Source organism: Ursus arctos, unplaced genomic scaffold (assembly GCF_023065955.2).
Source record: "Ursus arctos isolate Adak ecotype North America unplaced genomic scaffold, UrsArc2.0 scaffold_10, whole genome shotgun sequence".
Lineage (NCBI taxonomy): Eukaryota > Metazoa > Chordata > Mammalia > Carnivora > Ursidae > Ursus > Ursus arctos.
In genome coordinates this window covers 55,743,735-55,763,797 of record NW_026622764.1, presented here as the reverse complement: position 1 = coordinate 55,763,797, position 20,063 = coordinate 55,743,735, and the positions used below count along the sequence as shown (strand labels likewise).

General features: G+C 41.5%; 1 pseudogene; it reads right to left on the bottom strand.

Moving 5' to 3' along the window:
• Positions 1-15,258: 15,258 nt before the first annotated feature.
• Positions 15,259-15,352, bottom strand: LOC113251601 (U6 spliceosomal RNA; annotated as a pseudogene).
• Positions 15,353-20,063: the final 4,711 nt, after the last annotated feature.

Here is a 20,063-nt window from a genome sequence, read left to right as displayed (position 1 = left end):
CAAAAAGCTCCTTTTCAAAAGGCACACGCAGGCCATTCAAAAGGCACAATTATAAGTGGTTAACCCATGAAAGAAAATGGAAAGCTTCATTAATATTCAAAGGATGAAAATGAAAATGACTCCAGATGCCGTTTTAGCTTATCAAATTAACAAGATTTGTAAAAATCATACTTAAGGGTAAAGCATGATGGGAAATCTCAGGGACTGCTAGTAAGAGTGTAAATGGGCTCATCCTTTCCACAAGGCAGTAGAAGAATGTGTATGGAAGGCCCTAACAATTGATTTGAATGGCCATACCTTTGTGAATCGGTAATATAGCTAGGATGTCATCCTTTAAAGAATTCAGAAAAGTGGAGTAAAGCTTCTTCACACAATTATTCATTGCAGTGCTAATAATGATAGGAAAAATTAGAACACCTCAGTGTCTCATCATGAGGATTTCAGTTATGAAAAATACACACGATATGATACATTTTATAAGTATTTAAAATGTGTATTAAGTTTTAACAATGTCGGGAAAATGTGACATACAGTAGTATTCTACTCTGTTAAAATATGTGTATATATAGAAAAAAAAAGACCAGTAAGTGTCCAAAGTTGAAGTGATCATCTCTAATTGGCAGGGTTTTAAGAGATTTTTTTCCCCCTTCTTTTTTTTTTCTTTTTTAAGATTTTATTTGTTTATTTGACAGAGATAGAGATAGCCAGCGAGAGAGGGAACACAAGCAGGGGGAGTGGGAGAGGAAGAAGCAGGCTCATAGCAGAGGAGCCTGATGTGGGGCTCGATCCCATAACGCCGGGATCACGCCCTGAGCCAAAGGCAGACGCTTAACCGCTGTGCCACCCAGGCGCCCCTCCCCCTTCTTTATACTGTTCTTTAGTTCCCAGAATGGACGGGCATCATTCCAAAAATATGAATACAAAGTTATTTTTCGATAAAAGGAGAAAGTTCCTTTCGATAATTTTTGGTAATGGTTACGTCCCTGCGCTCCAGTAAAATGGACCAAGACGTCCAGCTGCAGTCAGGTACGCATTCAATAATGTTGATTAGCGCCTACTAAACACCAAGCCCTGGGAATGCAAGGGTAGACCAGACACGGGCTGGCCCACGTGAAGCTTACGGTCTAGGGGGAAGAACAGCGCATTAGTTTGCTGGGACCACCAGGACACAGTACCACAGACTGGCTGGCTTAGAAAAGTGAAAATTGATTTTCTCACAGTTCTGAAGGCCAGAAGTCTGAGATGAAGATGTTGGCACAGTTGGTTTATTCCTCAGCTTGTAGATGGCCATCTTCATATCATTAGAACTGCACCTGTGTCCAAATTTCCTCTTCTTATAAGGACACTAGTCATACTGGATTAATGACCACCCTGATGACCTCTTTTCAATTTGATTACCTCTCCAAATACAGTCGCTTTCTGAGGGATCACGTGTACTGGTGGTTAGAACTTCGGCATGTGAGTTTGGAGGAGGCGAAACTCAGCCCATGACATAGCAACGAAACAACACTGGCATCAGGAAGAAGGGCCGGCTAGGCCGAGATCAAAGACTAGACATTCCGCTCTAAGCGCTGCTGGTCCTTTCTAGGGGGTGGCACTGTGTTCACTGCACTCCGATGCTTGCTGCGTTCAGTGGTTCTTTTTCAGTGCTTTTGTATGTTTTGTGGCTTCTTTATTTAACAGGTTGATGGGAACAAAACAAATTTTCATCTAGTTAGGATGAAATGCAACTGACATTTTAAATTTATCTTCTCTTCAGAGTGTCAGAAAATGAATATTTATTCTTCGATGCCTGATATTACAAAGTCATTCATTATCTTTCAGGGAACAGATTGGGTTGTGAATTGATACCTGCTGAGTTCCCAGATGAGCATATGTCATGATTCCCAAAAAGGGCTCGGCTGGTCCTAAGTCTCCAGAGCTGTAAACAAACAGAGGTCTGGGGAATAAACTCTGTCCAGTCCAATTACTTCTCTGCGACTCACTTTTGACAATTTTTAAAATTCAGAACCATTTCTGTGGTACCATATGTAGAGTCTACCTAATTCACAATCTACTTCCTAAACCTGTGTTTGTTTTGCTCGCAAATCCTTCATGGCATGTGGCAGGGGCTATAAGTAAATTCATTAAATTCATTTGAAATTCATAAAACTAAAACAGATTCTTGAGACTGCATAGACCACGGTTGGAAAATGTTTGTTACATTGCATTCATGCAACTCATTGCCCCTCTGTTCCAAGAACAGGCAGAATTTTACATAATTGTTTGAAAAGCAATGCGAAATTGGTCTAGCCTCGTGGTGCAGGGCCTGGGCTCTGAGGGTGGCAGCACCACTTTCCACCGCCTGCAGGATCATGCAGATGAAAAGAGTGAACCCTCCGGGAGCCCTTAGAAGAATGCCTGGTGCACGGTGACACATACAATATATACCCTGAGAGCTGCTATTATTAGACTTCGCAGAGCAGACTTCCAGTTTGATGGGATCTTGCTCTCTCACCACTTTGCCACATGTCAAGTGCTCTATGACAGATTTGAGCTCTTCTGTTAATTACATTTTAATAAGGTAAATACTCGACCTTTTCACAATTTGAAGTGCAGCCTTTGGCTAGCTGTACCCACGCAACTGCAGTGATTCCTCTTTCTATAACTAGCAAAATTAAAATTCGTACAACTTTCAAAGTATTTTTTTTGATGTTCTTCCATAACTTGCAGGCATGTTGTGTTCCTTTGAATTCCTCCAGGTCATCTGTGAGTAATCACCTATGCTACAATCACTCCCACTGCTTACTTCCTCTGAAGTTCACGTGCAAGGCTTAGGGGGCACAGTCTCTCCTAATTTCCACGCTATGTTGTTGCTCTTCCCAGTTTGCAACACCCTCGTTCCTCTTCACCAACATCATCCCTCCTTGATTTCTAAGTTGGACCCCAAGCTTCTGGGATCTTACTGTTTTTATTTTTCTTCCTGGTTCCTGATTGATACTTAGCTATCTCTCACTTTATGTTAATTCGTCCCTATGAATTATTGCTTGAAAAATGTGTTTCTTAATTGTGCCTTTCGATTCTCTGCTACATGGTAGGATCCTTGACAATGAAGCATGTGTCCTTGAATTCTTCTATTGTTTATCCTACTATTTTTGTATGTAAATATTGCTTATTGCTTGCTTTGTCTTCTTATTACTTTTTCCCCCAATCCCAGTTACTTTTCTCCATGCTGTGATCTGGCCTTTCTAGCTGGTGTCCTTACAGTGAAAGGACACCATCTAGAGTGTTCTCTGTCCTCTAGTATCTTGTATCCTCAAGTATCTTCTGATACTTGTTTTACTTTTCTCTGTTGCACAATCTGTTTATATATCATCCCAGTGAAATTAAAGAGTTGAAATGTGTTGGGGCACCTGGCTGGCTCAGTTGGTATAGCATATGACTCTTGATCTCAGGGTCGTGAGCTCAAGCCTGCATGGAGTCTACTTAAAAAAAAAAAAAAAAAAAAAAAAGTTGAAATGTTCCTTAGAGCATGCAAAGGGGGAAGAACGGGCAAAGTGGTCCACGCCAGGTAAGACTGAGCCGTGTCTCTTCGTGGTCCCCACGGCATTCTTTATCACACTTTCTTTGTGTTCTTTTTACTTCCCTTTCTCTTTATTGGACCGTAAGACCACGTCCTATTAGTTTTGTTTTGTTTTTTCTAGATTTTATGTATTTATTTGACACAGAGAGAGATAGCCAGCGAGAGAGGGAACACAAGCAGGGGGAGTGGGAGAGGAAGAAGCAGGCTCCCTCCTGGAAGCCTGATGGGGGGCTTGATCCCAGGACCCCGGGGTCACACCCTTGGCCAAAGGCAGACGCTTAACAACCGAACCGCTCAGGCGCCCCTCACGTCCTATTAGTTTTACTAATCTTAAGCACTTGGCATTTTACCGGTTTTTTATGAAGCATAGTAAGTGCCTAATAAATGTTTGAAGAAATAAAAGATTGAACAAGGAGACTTACCCATGAAAATAGTAGTACTTACACTAGGTTCATCCGTTTTCCAAACACCTAGCTTTAAACTAACACTTTAAAGTGTGGACCCTGAAGCTAAAAGGGTGGGATTAGTATTCCCAAATCTACAGCTTGCTAGCTGATGACAGAGAGCAAATGATCTCTCTGAGACTAGTTTATTCATATATAAAATATGTGGGTTGTCAGGATTTTAATACTTAGGCCAGTACTCAATATATAGTAAATACTTAAGAAATATAGCTATTATTGTGATGTTAAAATATATTGACATTTACTTATACAAAGCGACAAGGAAAATAACTGTTATGTTGTTGTCACCAACCTGTTTTTATTTTATTTATTTGTTTATTTATTTTAAGTAAACTCTACCTCTAACATGAGGTTTGAACTCATGACCCTGAGATCAAGAGTATGCTCTACTGACTGAGCCAGACGAGCGCCCCCCGACCAACCTGCTTTTATTGAATACTTAGGATTTGACTCGATTCTCCAAAGGCTACGAATAATTTACCTGTCAGCATTGGACCTAGGTTTGGGAATTGGGAAAGAGAATTTTTATCCAGGTAGCTAACTGGTGACATGAATATCTAGAACTTTATTCATAATTAAATTTTTTTTAAGGATTTTATTTATTTATTCGACAGAGACAGAGACAACCAGCGAGAGAGGGAACACAAGCAGGGGGAGTGGGAGAGGAAGAAGCAGGCTCATAGTGGAGGAGCCTGATGTGGGGCTTGATCCCATAACGCCGGGATCACGCCCTGAGCCGAAGGCAGAGGCTTAACCGCTGTGCCACCCAGGCGCCCCTCATAATTAAATTTTTGATCTAAAATATAAATATTTTGGTAAAATATATATAACATAAAATTTACCATCTTAAGCCTTTTTTAAAAGATTTATTTATTTGAGAGAGGGATAGAGAGCAAGTGATCCATGGTGGGGGAGGGGCAGAGGGAGAGAATTTTCAAGCAGACTTCCCGCTGAGCACGGAGCCCCATTGGGCTCAATCTCATAACCTGAGATCATGCCCCGAGCCAAAGCCAGGAGTTGGCTGCTTAACCAACTGAACCACCCAGGCACCCCCCCATCTCCATAGTTTTTAAGTGTACATATCAGTGGCATTAAATCTGTCCATACCAACATCCATCTCCAGAACTCCTCTCATCTTCCAAAATGGAAACTCTATATCCGTTAAACGGTAAGTCCTTATTCCACTCATACTCAAGCCCCTGCCAACCATCATTCTACTTCCCATCTCTATGAATTTGACTGTACTGGGTTTCTTATTATATAAGTGGAGTCATACAGTATTTGTCTCTTTGTGTCTGGCTTACTTCACTCGGCTTGTCTTCAAGTTTCATCCGTGTTGTAGCATGTGTCAGACTGCGTTCCTTCCTAGGGCTAAAACATTTTTTTTACTTTAACGGTTGCAAAACATTCCCTTTCTGTTTTGTATCTTTAGGTTTTTCCCCCTTTTTAACAACTCTGCTAATGAAAGTTGGGCTCAGTCTTTAAACATACCCAAGTTTTTTTAAAGCCCAACATAATAATGGAAGGTTGAAAAATAAAAATAAAAAAGAACAAGTCTAATGCCCAGGAAATCTCGTAAAAAACATGTCTTTTTGTTTTCATCAGAAATAAATATATTTTAAGATGTATTTAAGATTTTGTTTTAGAAGCAAGGGAAATGTTCAAATGTGTGGCTTTGTTGTTCTCTTTCAGCAATGATTACCACATCATCTTGGCCAATGTATTCACTAACCATAAAAGGAGAAAAATGTGCATTTCCTTGATAATATTGAGAATGAGTCGGCAAGTGATCTCTGAGCTCTGGGATGGGCTAAAAGGTGAAATGGAAGATGTTTTAACCTGCCAAGACTTGAGTTCAAGTCCTTAAAACTGTTTCTTTTCCAATAATGGCTAAGACTTTTAATCGCAAAACTGGATAAGGAAGCTTCTGGCATGTATTTTATTTCAGACAGCAAACTATTGATGAGAAAAACAGTGAGACATCAGACGAGAAAAACAGACAACAATCTTGGTAGTTTAGAATATACTTTTCTGTATGAATGAGGGCACTGGTTACAAACCTGGGGACTTCAAGGGGTATGGATGTCCTCTTTTTCTTATAGGGAAGGAATCTTTTCACTGGATCTTATTTTATTGTCTCAGGTAGAAGAAACATTTTTATATTCATTATTCATACACCCTGCCTAACACAAAAAATGTTTAAGTAAGTTTAGAGAATATTAAAGAACATAATTTAAGAAATCTGAATATAAATTCTTTGGATTAGCTTTTATTTTTCTTTTATTATTTTATTTATTTATTTGAGAGAGAGAGATAGTGAGAGACAGTGTGAGCAGGCAAGAGAAGGAGAAGCAGGCTCCCCTGCTGCACAGGGAGCTCAATGCGGGGCTCGATCCCAGGACCCCAGGATCACGAACTGAGGTGAAGGTCAATGCCTAACTGATTGAGCCATCCAGGTGCCCCATTTTGTCTTTTATTGTTGAGGCACTGATCTTTTCTCTGAAAAGGTGAACAGAAACTTTCATGAAGAACATAAAATCTGATGGTGGTGAGGAAATAGTCGAGAGCTTCTCAGATGGTAATGGCTATATCTTGTCTATCTAGGGCTGGTCAGTTCATTCCTTTATTGTAGTTAGGATTTTCTTGGCCCATAAATTGAGTAACCATATGTTGTAGATTTTCTGGAACAGCCCCAATTTAAAATATTCTTTCCTGTTGTTAGACCATGTGTTGGACCATGTGTTCTGATATTTTTATGGAAAATGTGGTCACCTTACCCATAATTTTCAATAGTTGCCTAATGCGCCTTTCCTTCAAGGTACGCAGAGAGATCTGTGTCTGGGTTAGGGTATGAGCTCTACCCATTCTGTAAGAGTCAGCTGATGTCTTTGCATCTCTATGAAATCCAACCTGCCATCTGCAACCATTTCCAGAAACTTTCCCTCTCCATTTCCCACACCATCTACAGAATGTCACATCCTGTCTAGCACTTAGTTGTATGTGGTCTTACATTGTTGTCATTGTTATGTGTGGGTTAGTTTCATCTCCTCAACTACATTGTACAGCCTGGAGGAAAAGAACATCCCCTCAATTTCTCCCACAACCTCCCCAGTGCATCACACAGTCCTGGGCATCCAGCAGCTGCCATTTTAAAATAAGAAAAAAAGATTCATTGAATTTTTTGTGTCGTTCAGGGAGAGAAACCCCTTTGAAAATGTCCCTACCTGAACCCTGCAATGAACCCGTATATATTAGGCTATCAGTTAAACCCTCACCACGTTCTTGTCAGAATCCAAATGAAGGGGTGCCTGGGTGGCTCAGTCAGTTGAGCGTCTGCTTTCAGCTCAGGTCATGATTCCAGGGTCCTGGGGTCGAGACCCCCATCAGGTTCCCTGCTCAGTGGGGAGCCTGCTTCTCCCTCTCCCTCTGGCTCTCCCCCAGCTTGTGCTCTCTCTCTCTCAAATAAATAAATAAAATCTTAAAAAAAAAAAAAAAAGAATCCAAATGTAGATGTTCGGCACCAGATTCCTATTCTAAGGTATTTGATAATAACTAAGTAAACATACATTTGAGGGAAGAGGGGAGTAGAAACCCAACCCTTCGGTTCTCATATGTACTAAGTACAAAAGGTAAGTTTTATGAGTTTATTATTTTGTCCTAGACATAGTTAGACAGAATTCCATAATTTCTTTTTCAGGTGTCCCTTCCTTTTTGTTCCCTGACTACGGAGGCCCTCCCCAACCTCGGTGGTCTACTCTGTAAATATTTGTTTCATGGAAGTTGCTTACAAGGAAGATGAAATGATTGCTACCAAATTCACATCTCTCTCTCTCTCTCTTTTTTTTTTTTTTTTTTTGAGAGAGTGCAAGAGAGAGAGGAAGAGAGAGCGAGCACAAGCGGGGGAAGAGGAAGAAGCAGGCTCCCTGCTGAGCAAGGAATCCAACAAGGGGGATCCCGGGATCATGACCTGAGCCAAAGGCAGACGCTTAACTGAGCCATCCAGGCGCCCCATCGCATCTCTGGAAGCAGCTTTTCCCTGCACTCCAGGAAGTTTGGGGACACTTGGGCAACACCAAGGATCAGGGAGCCTTTTCAAAATATTCATAGCAGATGACGTGGAGTAGGTTGGGGTGGAGACTCCCACGGCCTGGATTTCAGAGAACGTGTGTTCCAGGTCTCTTAGTCCCACGTCCCACGGCTCCTCTGTAAGGCCTTCCGCTGGCTCGCCTCTATCACACCTCCTTCCCCAGACCCCATTCCTACCAGTATGAACACTCATGTTTTTCCCAAGTAATTGGAATGTTTACGAGAATTTAATTAGCCATATGTATACATATAATGCGTTAGATTTATGAGTTATTTAAGTACTTGGGGAAGGTTTTGCTCAGTAGGTTATAAATGTGCTCTGCAGGCACTTAAAACATTTAAAATAAAAATTGATTCTGTTAAGTTTATAAACTCAGTTTAAAATGTTTAAGGGGATGTAATTATCCAAGTTTGTAAATGATATTAATTGTTTAATTTAGTTTCTTTACCATGAGCTAACCAAATATTAATCAAAGAAAAGTGAGAGAGTTATTCCTAATTTGCATAATAAGATGACTAATTTGAACTCAAGGAAAACTAGATTTTTAATTCTGTAACTTAAAAAAAGTGGTATATTAATTTGATATCCCAATAAGTGTAAATCGTTTTTCCTACTCCTAAAGATTTCTTTTCTGTCCAAGACATAAAAAACAAACAAGGAAACCTTTGATAATACCAAAAGACAGACCCTAAATATGTTCACACGTAAGTGACCCCTTATTGGCCACAGTCTCTTTGCTTGTGGTCCTGAAATTTCTGGAATATAAATGATCCAGAAGCACATTCTTTAAGGAAGGGAATTATTAGCACTTTTACACTTTCCTGTTACATGCAAATTTCCTTCGACTATCAGGTGTGTCATAGGGAATGTGTTTGTATTATGACATGGAATTTGCTCCCTCGATTTGTAAATGATCTGTTAACCCAACTGTGTTACTAAACAAATTACAGAGACTCTTAAGTATCTCATACCTGGTACCCCCTCCTCTCCTCCTGTTCCCCCCTCCCCTCCCTTAGCCTCTCTCTGTTCTTGGGGGTGATCCAAGTGAAATAAAGAACGGGGATGCCAGCAGATTCAAACACAAATGCAAAACCTAGTGTCGTTGATATCGGGATTGCTGAAACTGTACCCTGCTCTTTCTTTACTTCTGGACTCTGTTCTGCTCATATAAAATTACAGATGAATCCACTACCATGGCACAGGCACACCACGCCTGACGAGGTGTCTGGCCAGGCTCAAGAGCTCTCTTGTACTTGCTCTCTCCCCACCGCAGTGACCGTGCAGTAGCAGAGAGCCTACACCAGGGCCCATCACGATCATCTTACCCTCTAGACGGCTGTGCACTTTTTTTTCTTTTGCTTTGGGGGCTTCTTGCTACTCATACTTTTGTTAAGGAAAAAAAAATTCCTACAACACTACTTTCTGGATCAGTCTGATGGAAGAGTACCCTGTCATTGCAGACCAAACAAACAAACAAACAAAAATTGCCATATACAAGGACTTATCAATGTGTGTGAGGATTTTCTTGCTATTATAAGACCTCGGTAAAATTCATACATGAATTGGGTATTTGGACACTAAGGCTAAGACAAGGTGCAACTCTGCTGCGCCATCTTGGAGTTAGAACCTCTCTATTTAATCGGCCTCCTTTCTCTTTTGGCTGCCTTTATTGAAAGCGTATGGTATGTGTTTAAAGCTATAAACTAAATTGTCCTAATAAGGAGACCACTATATTTTTCTGCTTCAGACACTGGGATTTCAAATAGGGTTCATTTTTAGAAAGGATTCTCTGCTAAGGCAAGTTTGGAAAGCCACTGATTTCCATCTTGCTAAAAGCCTCTTACTTTTCCTGTAGGTTTCAGTCCTTGCCTTCTTTACTTTTTGTAGCCCAGCGCCATCACCACCAACATATCCATTCTCCTGAAGATTTCATGTTTCCTCCCTCTTCAGTAATCTATAAAGGCTCCTTGCAGACTACTAAACTAAATTCAGTGTTTCCGACCTGGCTTTCCAAGGCAGAAATCATCTGACCTGACTCTAGCTTATCCAAATACGTTTTTTCCTGGGCACCCGCACAGACGCTCGAGTCTGGGAAAGGTCACTGTGTCCCGGCTTCCTTGCCTGGTGCCCTTGACAGGTCTTATTAATCCCCTGCACTGGGCCACCACCCATGTAGGAGGTGGCCTGAGGAATGAAGCCCATTTGCCATCAGCTCTTCTCTACGCCCCAGTGCCTTCTGCATCTGGGTTCATTGTGTCCCTAAATCTGAGGCTCTTCCCCTTCTCCTTCCACCTACCCTACTTCCTCGTAATCCTTCACAGTCCACACACCTGTAGGCCCTTTATTACTTCCCTGAGTTCAAGATGGTCTCTTCTCCCCCACAGGCTTATATTTAATTTTGCCTAATTTTGCTTTCTTTGTTCTATGGTCTTCCCACCAGGATCACGAACTTCTCTATTTCTTCGCAAGCTTGTGATGACCGTGGGGCTCTATCGTTGAAGGGTGGGTAGAGTTCTTGGCTGCCATTACATGCCCCGAATTTAGTCTCAATCCTGTCTGTCTCTCAACGGTTCTGCATTTTTGACCAAATCACTTAAACTTTCATAGTCTCATTTTCCCCTCTGTAAAATGAGAATAATAAAATCTGCTGTGTTTTAGAATACAGCAGTCACAGACAGAGTGGTCTGCTGCTGGTTTAGGCTAGCTCTCTTACTGGACTCACCATGGATGAAGAAATGTTTATTGAGTTGTTCTAGCTTAGAAACTGAATTTTAATAACCCACCCAGAGTTGATGGTAAAAATCTGACTCCTGAGATTATAGCTCACAAGAGACTGGTGGTTCTTTTTGCTTCCTTTCCACATTTTCTTCCTTGGTCATTTCTCTAATCCGAAGCACTGTTTGTCTTTACACACCAGTGACCGGCAAGCGTCCGAGGCCACCTGGATATCTCTGCTAAGCTTCATTGCCAAGAAGCTAAATGGCCACTTGACATTTCCCCTGGGAGTCCTCACATGCTTTTCAAACGTGACATATTCAAACTGTACTCTTGTTCACTCCGTGAGGCCTACGTTCCCACCCAGAGCCAATCTATCCCTTGTCCATCCTTGCTCATTTTAGTGAATGGATGGCACCTCTTCAACCCAGTTGCTCAGGCTGGTATCCAAGAACGGCCCCTCCTGCACAGCCAGTCTATCACCACCGAGCTCTAGTAATCCTATTCCTGAGCATATCACAACTCTGTCCCTTCTTGTCCATGTTAGCATTACCCCTTGAGTGGGTTATTGCAAAATTCTCCAACCTGGTCTCTCCATTTCTACTTCAATTCTCCCTCTAGCCCATTCTTTCCGTAGCAACCAGAAGAATCTTTTTAGAGCACAAAAATCATCTATCTCATCTTATCTTTATATTTTGCACTCAAAATAACTCCAAATCATCTCTGAGTGGCCTCTGCGGCCCTCTGTGATCTGATCTGCTTCCCTCTTCAGGTCATTCCTTGTGGTCCTTCTCTCCCTTAACCCCTTCCAATCTGTGTTGGCCCTTCTGATCCTCAAAGACACCAAACTCTTTGCTGCCTTCCGCCTGACAGCTTTCCCTGCATTCCATCGGCTGGTTGTCTCCTGGTTCCACGTGAAGCATCAGAAAAGCCTCTCTTACTCCTCTAGTCTAATGTAGCACTTGGCACAAGATACAGTTGCGGTCTTATTTGTGTGATGAATTGTTTGTCTGTCTCCCCTCGGACTGTGACATGAGGGCAGGAACTACTTACCAGTCTAGGGGGCCAGCCAGATAGTAGGGGCTCAGTAAGTGTTTGATGAATGAATACTCATTTGTTCACTTTATAGTGATTCGTATCCAGGTCGTTCCCTTTTCTGGTACCTGCAAAGCTGATCCAAGGAAAAGTACGTGCATGATAGACATTGACAATTAGAACCAAAATATTTGCACGGTGTCAGGAGAAACTTTGTCGCATGAACTTCACCACGCTCATCTCATATGAACCTCCCTCTTGATTAGATTGTGCCAGATAAATATTACTCATTTCTTCCTCCCCAGCTCGTCAGCTTCTCTGTCCTACTAATGCGTTCTTGTGATTACAAGCCCCTGGGTTGTTTCAGACAGATCGCAATACCGTCGATTGGGTAATAGAATTACTCTACTACTAATAACAGTAATCACAACCACAAACGTTTATATCATACTTTATGATTTTCTAGGTGCTCTTAACATGCATTATCACCTTTAATCTTCGAGTCTCGGCCTGAAGATGCATCTGCGACGTTGGTTGATTTGGATGGATCCCAAGCTTGGTCTGAAGCGGCTTCCAAGGAGTCCATGGGTCACTGAAGGAAAGACTGCTTCGGCTGACGGCTGATGGGGGACTTTTTTATATTGACTTTGGGTAGTTCATCCCGAGATGGTGAACTTCTCCCCACCACATCCTCAAATTCTGGAGACTTTTACTGTATATAGCCCCCAGCTTACCAACTCCCATTACTCCTAGGATTGTTAAGACAGATAAATGAGGTAATAATAATAACGAATATTGTTTGAGTGCTGACAATGTGCCGGACAATGTCCCTAGGTGCTTTATACACACATTAATTTCTGCAGTCCTCATGACAGCCCCGACTTAGGAGACATAGGTAGCATTGTCGTACCCACTTATAAAGGGAGAACTAAGACCTGAAGCGATTAAGGAACTTGTCCCCTTGCTAGTAACTGGGGAAGCTGGGACATGAACCCAGCAGACTTTCTAGACTCCATGCTCACAGACAGCATATCTGGGAATGTTTATTCTTTAACCACATTTGTTCTTTACTGACATTATTCTTAATAGACTTACCAGAATTTAAGCAGCGCTCACTGTGTGCCAGCCGCGAAGCTCTGTGCTGGAACACAGCTTGCTGTCTAGTGGGGGAGATGGGTCTGAACAAATGATCACCAGTGTGCTGTGTGTTACAAAGATGAAGGAACCCTAGAGCAGGGGACCAAGGCTCATCGGGGGCTCAAAGAAGGCCTCTGTGAGGAGGGGACATGTTATCTAAAGCCTGGAGGCCATGCATACGTGGTCTACACAAAAGGGAGGAGGGAGACCTACAGCAGGGCAAAGCCTTCCATGACTGCCTGAGGAACTAAGAGAAGTCTGTGCAGCGGGAGTTTCCAGAGTAGAGAAACGAGCAGGAGTGAGGTGATGCTGGAGAACAAAGGGCCTGGGATTTGGTATTTTATCTAAGGATCACAGGGATTTGGTGTTTGATTCTAAGGGCCTTGGGCAACTACTGAAAAGATTTGAGGCAGACTGCTGAGCTGCAGGGGGAGAAGGCAGAGGTCAGTGGGGAGGTTGCTGCAGTCCCACAGGACAGGGAGGCTGGCAGGGCGAGCAAGGGTGGTGGCAGCCGGGATACAGGGAAGCGGATGTGGCCAAAATAGGTCTAGGAGGTGAAGTGAGCAGAACCCGGAGATTAACTGAATGTGGAGGGTGAGGGGGAAGGAGGAGTCAAGGTCTCTGACTTGAGTGAGGTTTTGATAATGGAAATAGAAATGGACAACAGAAACAGAAGCAGATTTGGGTGCAGGGATTGACAGAGTGATGGATTGCATTTCAGGGGTGTTGACACAGAAGTGGATGTGTCCAGCCCGCACTTGGCTTGTATGGGTCAGGAAGGAGGAGTTGGGCTACAGAATTTCTTTGACTCTAACATGAACATTTTTCATATTTATGACTTCCAAAATTAGAATGTGGCTTAAAAACAGTGTGTTTATTAAAAATAGTGTTTTAACGGTGAACTATAATTGGTGGTGTCTTAAAATAGACAATAGTCTGTAAAATAAGAATATTTCATAAAAATGTAACTAATTTGTATTTAATGGTATTTTGAGATATCAGGGAAGGAAAGCCTTTATTTTTTTATTTTTATTTTTTTTAAAGATGTTATTTATGTATTTGACAGAGAGAGACAGCGAGAGAGAGAACGCAAGCAGGGGGAGTGGTAGAGGAAGAAGCAGGCTCCTCACTGAGCAGGGAGCCTGACGTGGGCTCCATCCCAGGACCCCGGGATCATGCCCTGGGCTGAAGGTAGACGCTTAAGGCACCCCAGGCACCCCAGAAGGAAAGCCTTTAAAACACTCTTTTGGGGTGCCCGGGTGGCTCAGTCCATTAAGTGTCTGCCTTCCGCTCAGGTCATAAACCCTGGGTCCTGGGATGTAGCCCCATGTCAGGCTCCCTGCTCAGTGAGGAGCCTGCTTCTCCCTCTGTCTCTGCGGTTCCCCCTGCTTGTGCTCTCTCTGTCTCTGTTGAATAAATAAATTCTTTAAAAAAATACTCTTTTATCTTAAAAAAAAAAGATCATATTTAGTGAAAGTAAAGTTCAGCAGTAGCACTAGTATTTGACACCAATGCCAAACTGGTAAAGTTCAAGTAACGAAGCTTTAACCACAACTCTTAGGGGCTTCAGGTGTCTGTTCTTTCTAAGTCTAGACCATTCCTTGCTCCTGTTTCTACCTGCGACAGAATTTTGCCTACGTGTTAACTTGATTAGCTGTCTTGTCTCCACATCACAAAGGTACGCTTTGCCAACCTGGGGTAGAATAATGTGCTTTTGAAATTCAATCCGTCATCCCTTTTCCCTGAGTGTAAAATGCTGAAACTTTTCCTGTAACTGTGGCCCTGTGTCCCATACCCACCCCCACCCCACTACCCTCCTCAGACTCATAGGTGCGGCAAGAGCTAAAGAAAGAGTGACATTGGTTTAGGAGAAGAAAAAGACGTAGCAACACTCCTTTCTCAAGTCCTACATCATTTAGTCTCTGAGTTATTTTTTGGCCAATATACTATCTTCCATTGTTAATTTAATATTCATAACTGTGTAGATAACCTTCCCAATTAGATTTTTGCTTAGCAGGGGAGCAGACAACCATAGCTACTCCCCCCAGAGTCTTTACTTGGCATTCTGCTCCATTTCCATTTAAGGCCTGGGGCTCACACAGACCACCACTTGGTACAGCCCAAGCTCAAGGAAAATTTTTATTGCAGCAAAATATACATAGCACAGAATGTACCGTCTTAACCATTTTTAAGTGTACATGTCCGTGGTCTTAGATAGATTCATCACACTATGCCACTATCACCACCGTCCATCTCTCAAGGAAACTTACAATTTGCAAGTCATCCTTGTGTAAGGGTCATGCTATCCTTCTCCGTATTATTCCAATTTTAGTATGTATGCTGCTGAGGCAAGAACTCTCAAGAAAACTTTTAAAAACAAAACTTTACTTCCTAACTTGTCTATGAGGCCAGCATTCCCCTAATACCAAAACCAGATAAAAATACTACGAGAAAGAAAATTACAGACCAGTAGCTCTCATGAACATAGGTGCAAAAATCCTCAACAAAATATCAGCAAGTCGAATCCAATAATGTATAAAAAGAATTATACACCATAGCCAAGTTGGATTTATACCAGAAGTGCAAGGCTCGTTCAACATTTGAAAATCAACCAAAGTGACCCACTACGTCAATAGACTAAAGAAAAAAATCATACGATTATATTGATTGATGCAGAAAAAGCATTTGGCAAAATCTAACACCTATTCACTATGAAAACTCTCCAGAAACTAGGAATAGAGAGGAACTTTCTCAACATGATAAAAAAAAAAAAGAAAGCATCTACAAAAACCTACATCAAACACCCTACTTAATTGTGAGAAACCGTATACTTTTTTTAAAGTCGTAAAAAGTCGAGATGTCCTCTCTCACCACTCCTAATTAACAACATACTGAAACTTCTAGCTAGTGCAGTAAGACAATAGAAGGAAATAAAAGGTAAACAGATGGAGAAAAAGAAGCAAAACAAATCTTTACTCAGAAACAAAGGTAGGCACCTTAAGTCCCTTTTAGAATTTGTAGACTTTATTGCATATTTGTTTTCTGTTTCAAGGATTTCTGCTCTTATTTTTATTACTGCCTTCCTTCTACTTCCTAGAGTTTAAGTTGCTGTTCTTTTTCTAGCTTCTTAAGATGGGAGCTAAAATCATGTGGACTTTCAATGTTTGTTCTTGTTAAGTATATAGACTTACAGCTATGAATTTCCCTTTGAGCCCTGCTTTATCTGTACCCCAAACATTTTGATATGTCACATTTTCATTATTATTCAGTTTAAAATAGTTTATAATTTCACTGCAATTTTTTCTTGGACCTACAAGCTGTTGAAAAATGAGTTGCTTAGGGGCGCTTGGGTGGCTCAGATGGTTAAGCTTCCGTCTTCAGCTCAGGTGATAATCTCCAGGTCCTGGGCTCGAGCCACACATCTGGCTCCCTGCTCAGCAGGGAGTGTGCTTCTTCCTCTCCCTCAGCAGCTCCGCCTGATCAAGCTCTCTCTCTCTCTCTGTTCCTCTCTGTCTCAAATGAATAAATAAAATCTTTAAAATAATAAAAATAATAAAAATAATAAAAATGTGTTGCTTAATTTTCAAACACATGGGGGTTGATATCTTCCTGTTACTAATTTCTCATTTGATTCCACTGTGGTCAAAGAACACATTTTATACGATTTCACTCCACAGGAATTGTTTGAGACTTGCTTTACGGCCTAGCAGATGGTCCATGTTGATAAGTGTTCACATGCTCTCACAAACAGCATGTATGTGGCGGTTATTAAGTATAAAGTTCTGTATATGTCAATTATGAATTATGTCAATTTGGTTATTTGTGTTGTTCAAGTTTTCTATATCCTTGCTGATTTTTTGTCTGCTTTGTCCTATCAGCGATTCAAAGAGGTGTTAAAATCGCCTGTAATGATTGTTAGTTTATCTGTCTTCTTTTAATTCTGTCAACTTTGCTTAATATGTATTGAAACTATGCTACATTTTCCACAAATTATTTATACATTATAAATTATTAGATGCATACAAATTTAGGACTGTTTTATCTTATGTAAACTGACACTTTGTCATTATGAAATGTCCCTTTTTAAGCTCTAGAAATATTTCTTGTCCCAAAGTTTTTGTTGTCTGATGTTCATACAGCTATACCAGCTTTATCTTGGTTAGTGTTTGCATGGCACATTTTTTTCATCCTTTTTTCTTTAAAATTTTGTGTTTTTATATTTAAGTTGAGTCCCTAGTAAACAGCACATGGATTTTGCTTTTTTAGCCAAAAGTGATTTTGGTCTTTGAATTGGAGTAATAATCTATTAACACTTAATGTTATTATTGAAATCTTTATATGTACTGTCTTGTTATATGTTTCTCTTTCTGTTCTTTATTCCTTTATTTCTCTCTTCTTGTCATTTTTTGGGAGAACAATCAAGTATTTTTTATTATTCTATTTTTTCCCCTCTTATTTTAGCTTACTGGTTATTAGCTTTCAGAGGTTCTGGATTATTTCCACTTTTTTCTAAAAGGAAGGCAGGTGGTACAGAGGAATCACCTCAATCCTGTCGAGGGTTGGTTTTAGTCTTTGTTAGGGTTGCTCCTTTTGGGTTTACCTTCGTTAGCAAACTATGGCCTTTCTGGAGTCTCAGCCAGAGGTTTGGGTGTTGCTATTCCATGCTGATGAACCTCGAACTCCGCCCTCAATCTCTTCAGTACCATGTTCCCGAAAAATCTTCGCACGGCGCTTCAGCCAGCCCCCCAGCTGCTGCTTTCCCTTAGCTTTCCTATAGTCACAGCTGTGCTGGCTTAGCTTGGGAGTTAGCACACATCTCAATGGGAGATTGCTTCCAGCCTTCCAGATTCACTTGTCTGCAGTTCTCTCCTCTGTGGGGTTTTACCACCTAAGCTCCAGCCACTTTGGCAGCTTTGAACTCCAATCTGCCTCCTCAGCGCAATAGAATAATAGAGTAACCGCCACCTACTCTAGTCCCTGCCCCGTGAATTGGGCCAGGGAGAGAATGGAGCCCACCTCGGTGTGCTTACCTTCTCTTAGGGATGGTCTGCATTGGTTGTTCTTCAATGCCTTCAAATGTTGGTGTTATATAGTCTGTCCAGCTGTTAACAGTTGTTTTCAGCAGAATAGTTGGTTCAGTACAAGCTACTCTATTATGGCTGGAATCAAAAGTTTTCCTCTATTACGACTTGGTACACTCTATGTTAGAAATAAAAAATCTAAAACAAATCAAGAGCTCTAAAATCTAAAAATCTAAAAGGACTCTACAACCATCATCAAGTGTTCCCAATTTGGCATTTTGTTTAGATCAGATGTCCTTTCCGTACCTTCAGTTTGGTTCTTTGGCAAGAGCTTTGTATTTGGACTGAGAAACCGAAGGCTTGGTTTCTAGACTTCTATATAAAAATTATGTGATCCTGAACAAATCTCTTCTTATTACCACTTTGGCTTTATCATTAGCCAAGGAGAATAGCTATTAATGCCTGCCTGCCTTAAGTCTTTTCAGGAACAAGCAGGACAAATGCTTGCTCTGTTTTCTTGACAGAAATGGTGTGAGATCAGCTTCACAATGAAAGCAAGGTTCACAAGGTGCCATCTCCACAGAGCTGTGGGAGCGTTCATAATTTTCCAGCTCTCGGACAATTCTCGTGCTCTATTTTCCTTTTTCTCATCTTAATTAGAGCTGTGAATTAAACACAAATGTGAGTGCTGTTTCTTCTGCCATCTGGGTCAGACTGTCCCGCCTGACTGCTAGAATAAAAAAGAACACAGGTGTTTGAGTGGGATGTTGGTTTTGGGAGAACTGGCTGGCCAGGTGTATCTGACCAGAGACCATTCCCTACAGACAGGCCATAGGGGAACCCAAACTATCAGAAAGGTTTTGCTCAGCATGGAAACAGAACATAAAAAGCCATGAGAGACTGAAAGGCATTAAGCTTGGACAGCCAGATGGGTATGTTGCTATGAGTGGAATTACCCTTTAGCCAGAATTTTTGGGCCTAACGAGACAAGACCTCCGTGGCACAGCTCCGCTTTGTCTCTGACTGTGCTTTTTCTGGGTTTTATCTCTGACTAATCCCCTTCTGGTTGGTGTAGCCTCCGTTAGGTGTTTTACTGAAGTCAGCCTGGTTGGTGTCTTGTCCTTCCAAGGTCACCTCACATCTCTGCTCAGATGCTTTCTGTGCTTAGTTTATAGGTTGGCCCTGAGAGCAGTGTTGCTTCTTGTTCCCAAATTTGGGGACAGGACCTTATTTTAACTTCCATGCTCCAGACCTATTATAACCCCAGTGGACCAGGTTCTTTATATATGTATCTCCTTTGATCTTCACACCAGCCTGGAAGGTCATCACCTTCCTTTTACAGATTTGGAAACTGAGGATCACGGGGGCTAAGGCATCTGCCCAAGGTCCCAAAGTGGAATGTTACAGAGAGTGTTCCTACTCAGGTCCGACCTCAAATTGAGAGTTCTGCGCGCTGCTGCCCCTGCAGAGGAAGTACCACGTGGGTGAATCATTCCGAATTCTCATGTCACCTGTAGAAGAAAGAGGACCTAAAAAAAAAAAAAAAAGTGATTTGGTCCAACAAAGAGCCCTCCAGCCTAGCACACCTTCATGTCTTTCTACCTTAATTCCTGTTTCTTCTCCTAGAATTCTGCTCCTTACTCACTGAGCACTTACTATATGGTGAGAACACATAGTAATACAAAGACATAAAGCCTATAGTGGAGGAAGAGAATGAACAGGTGCAACCTCTAAAGAAGGTAACTTAACAACATTCTGCATCTTTCAAATGTGCATAACTTTCGATAAGCTTTTGTACTTTAGGAATTATTCACATATTCACATAAAGCCTAAGTGTAACTAAGAATATTGACAAACATATAAATAAATGCAAAGTATCTCGAAGTGATGTAAGTACATAAAGAAAAACAGAACGGCTATCATTCAGGTTTCTAGTGGAACCAGTAGAGTGTGTGTGTGTGTGTTTATGTTTATCTATTTACGAGAGACATTTATTACAGGGAGCTGGCTTCTGTAGTTCTGGAGCTGGCTGGGCAAGTCTG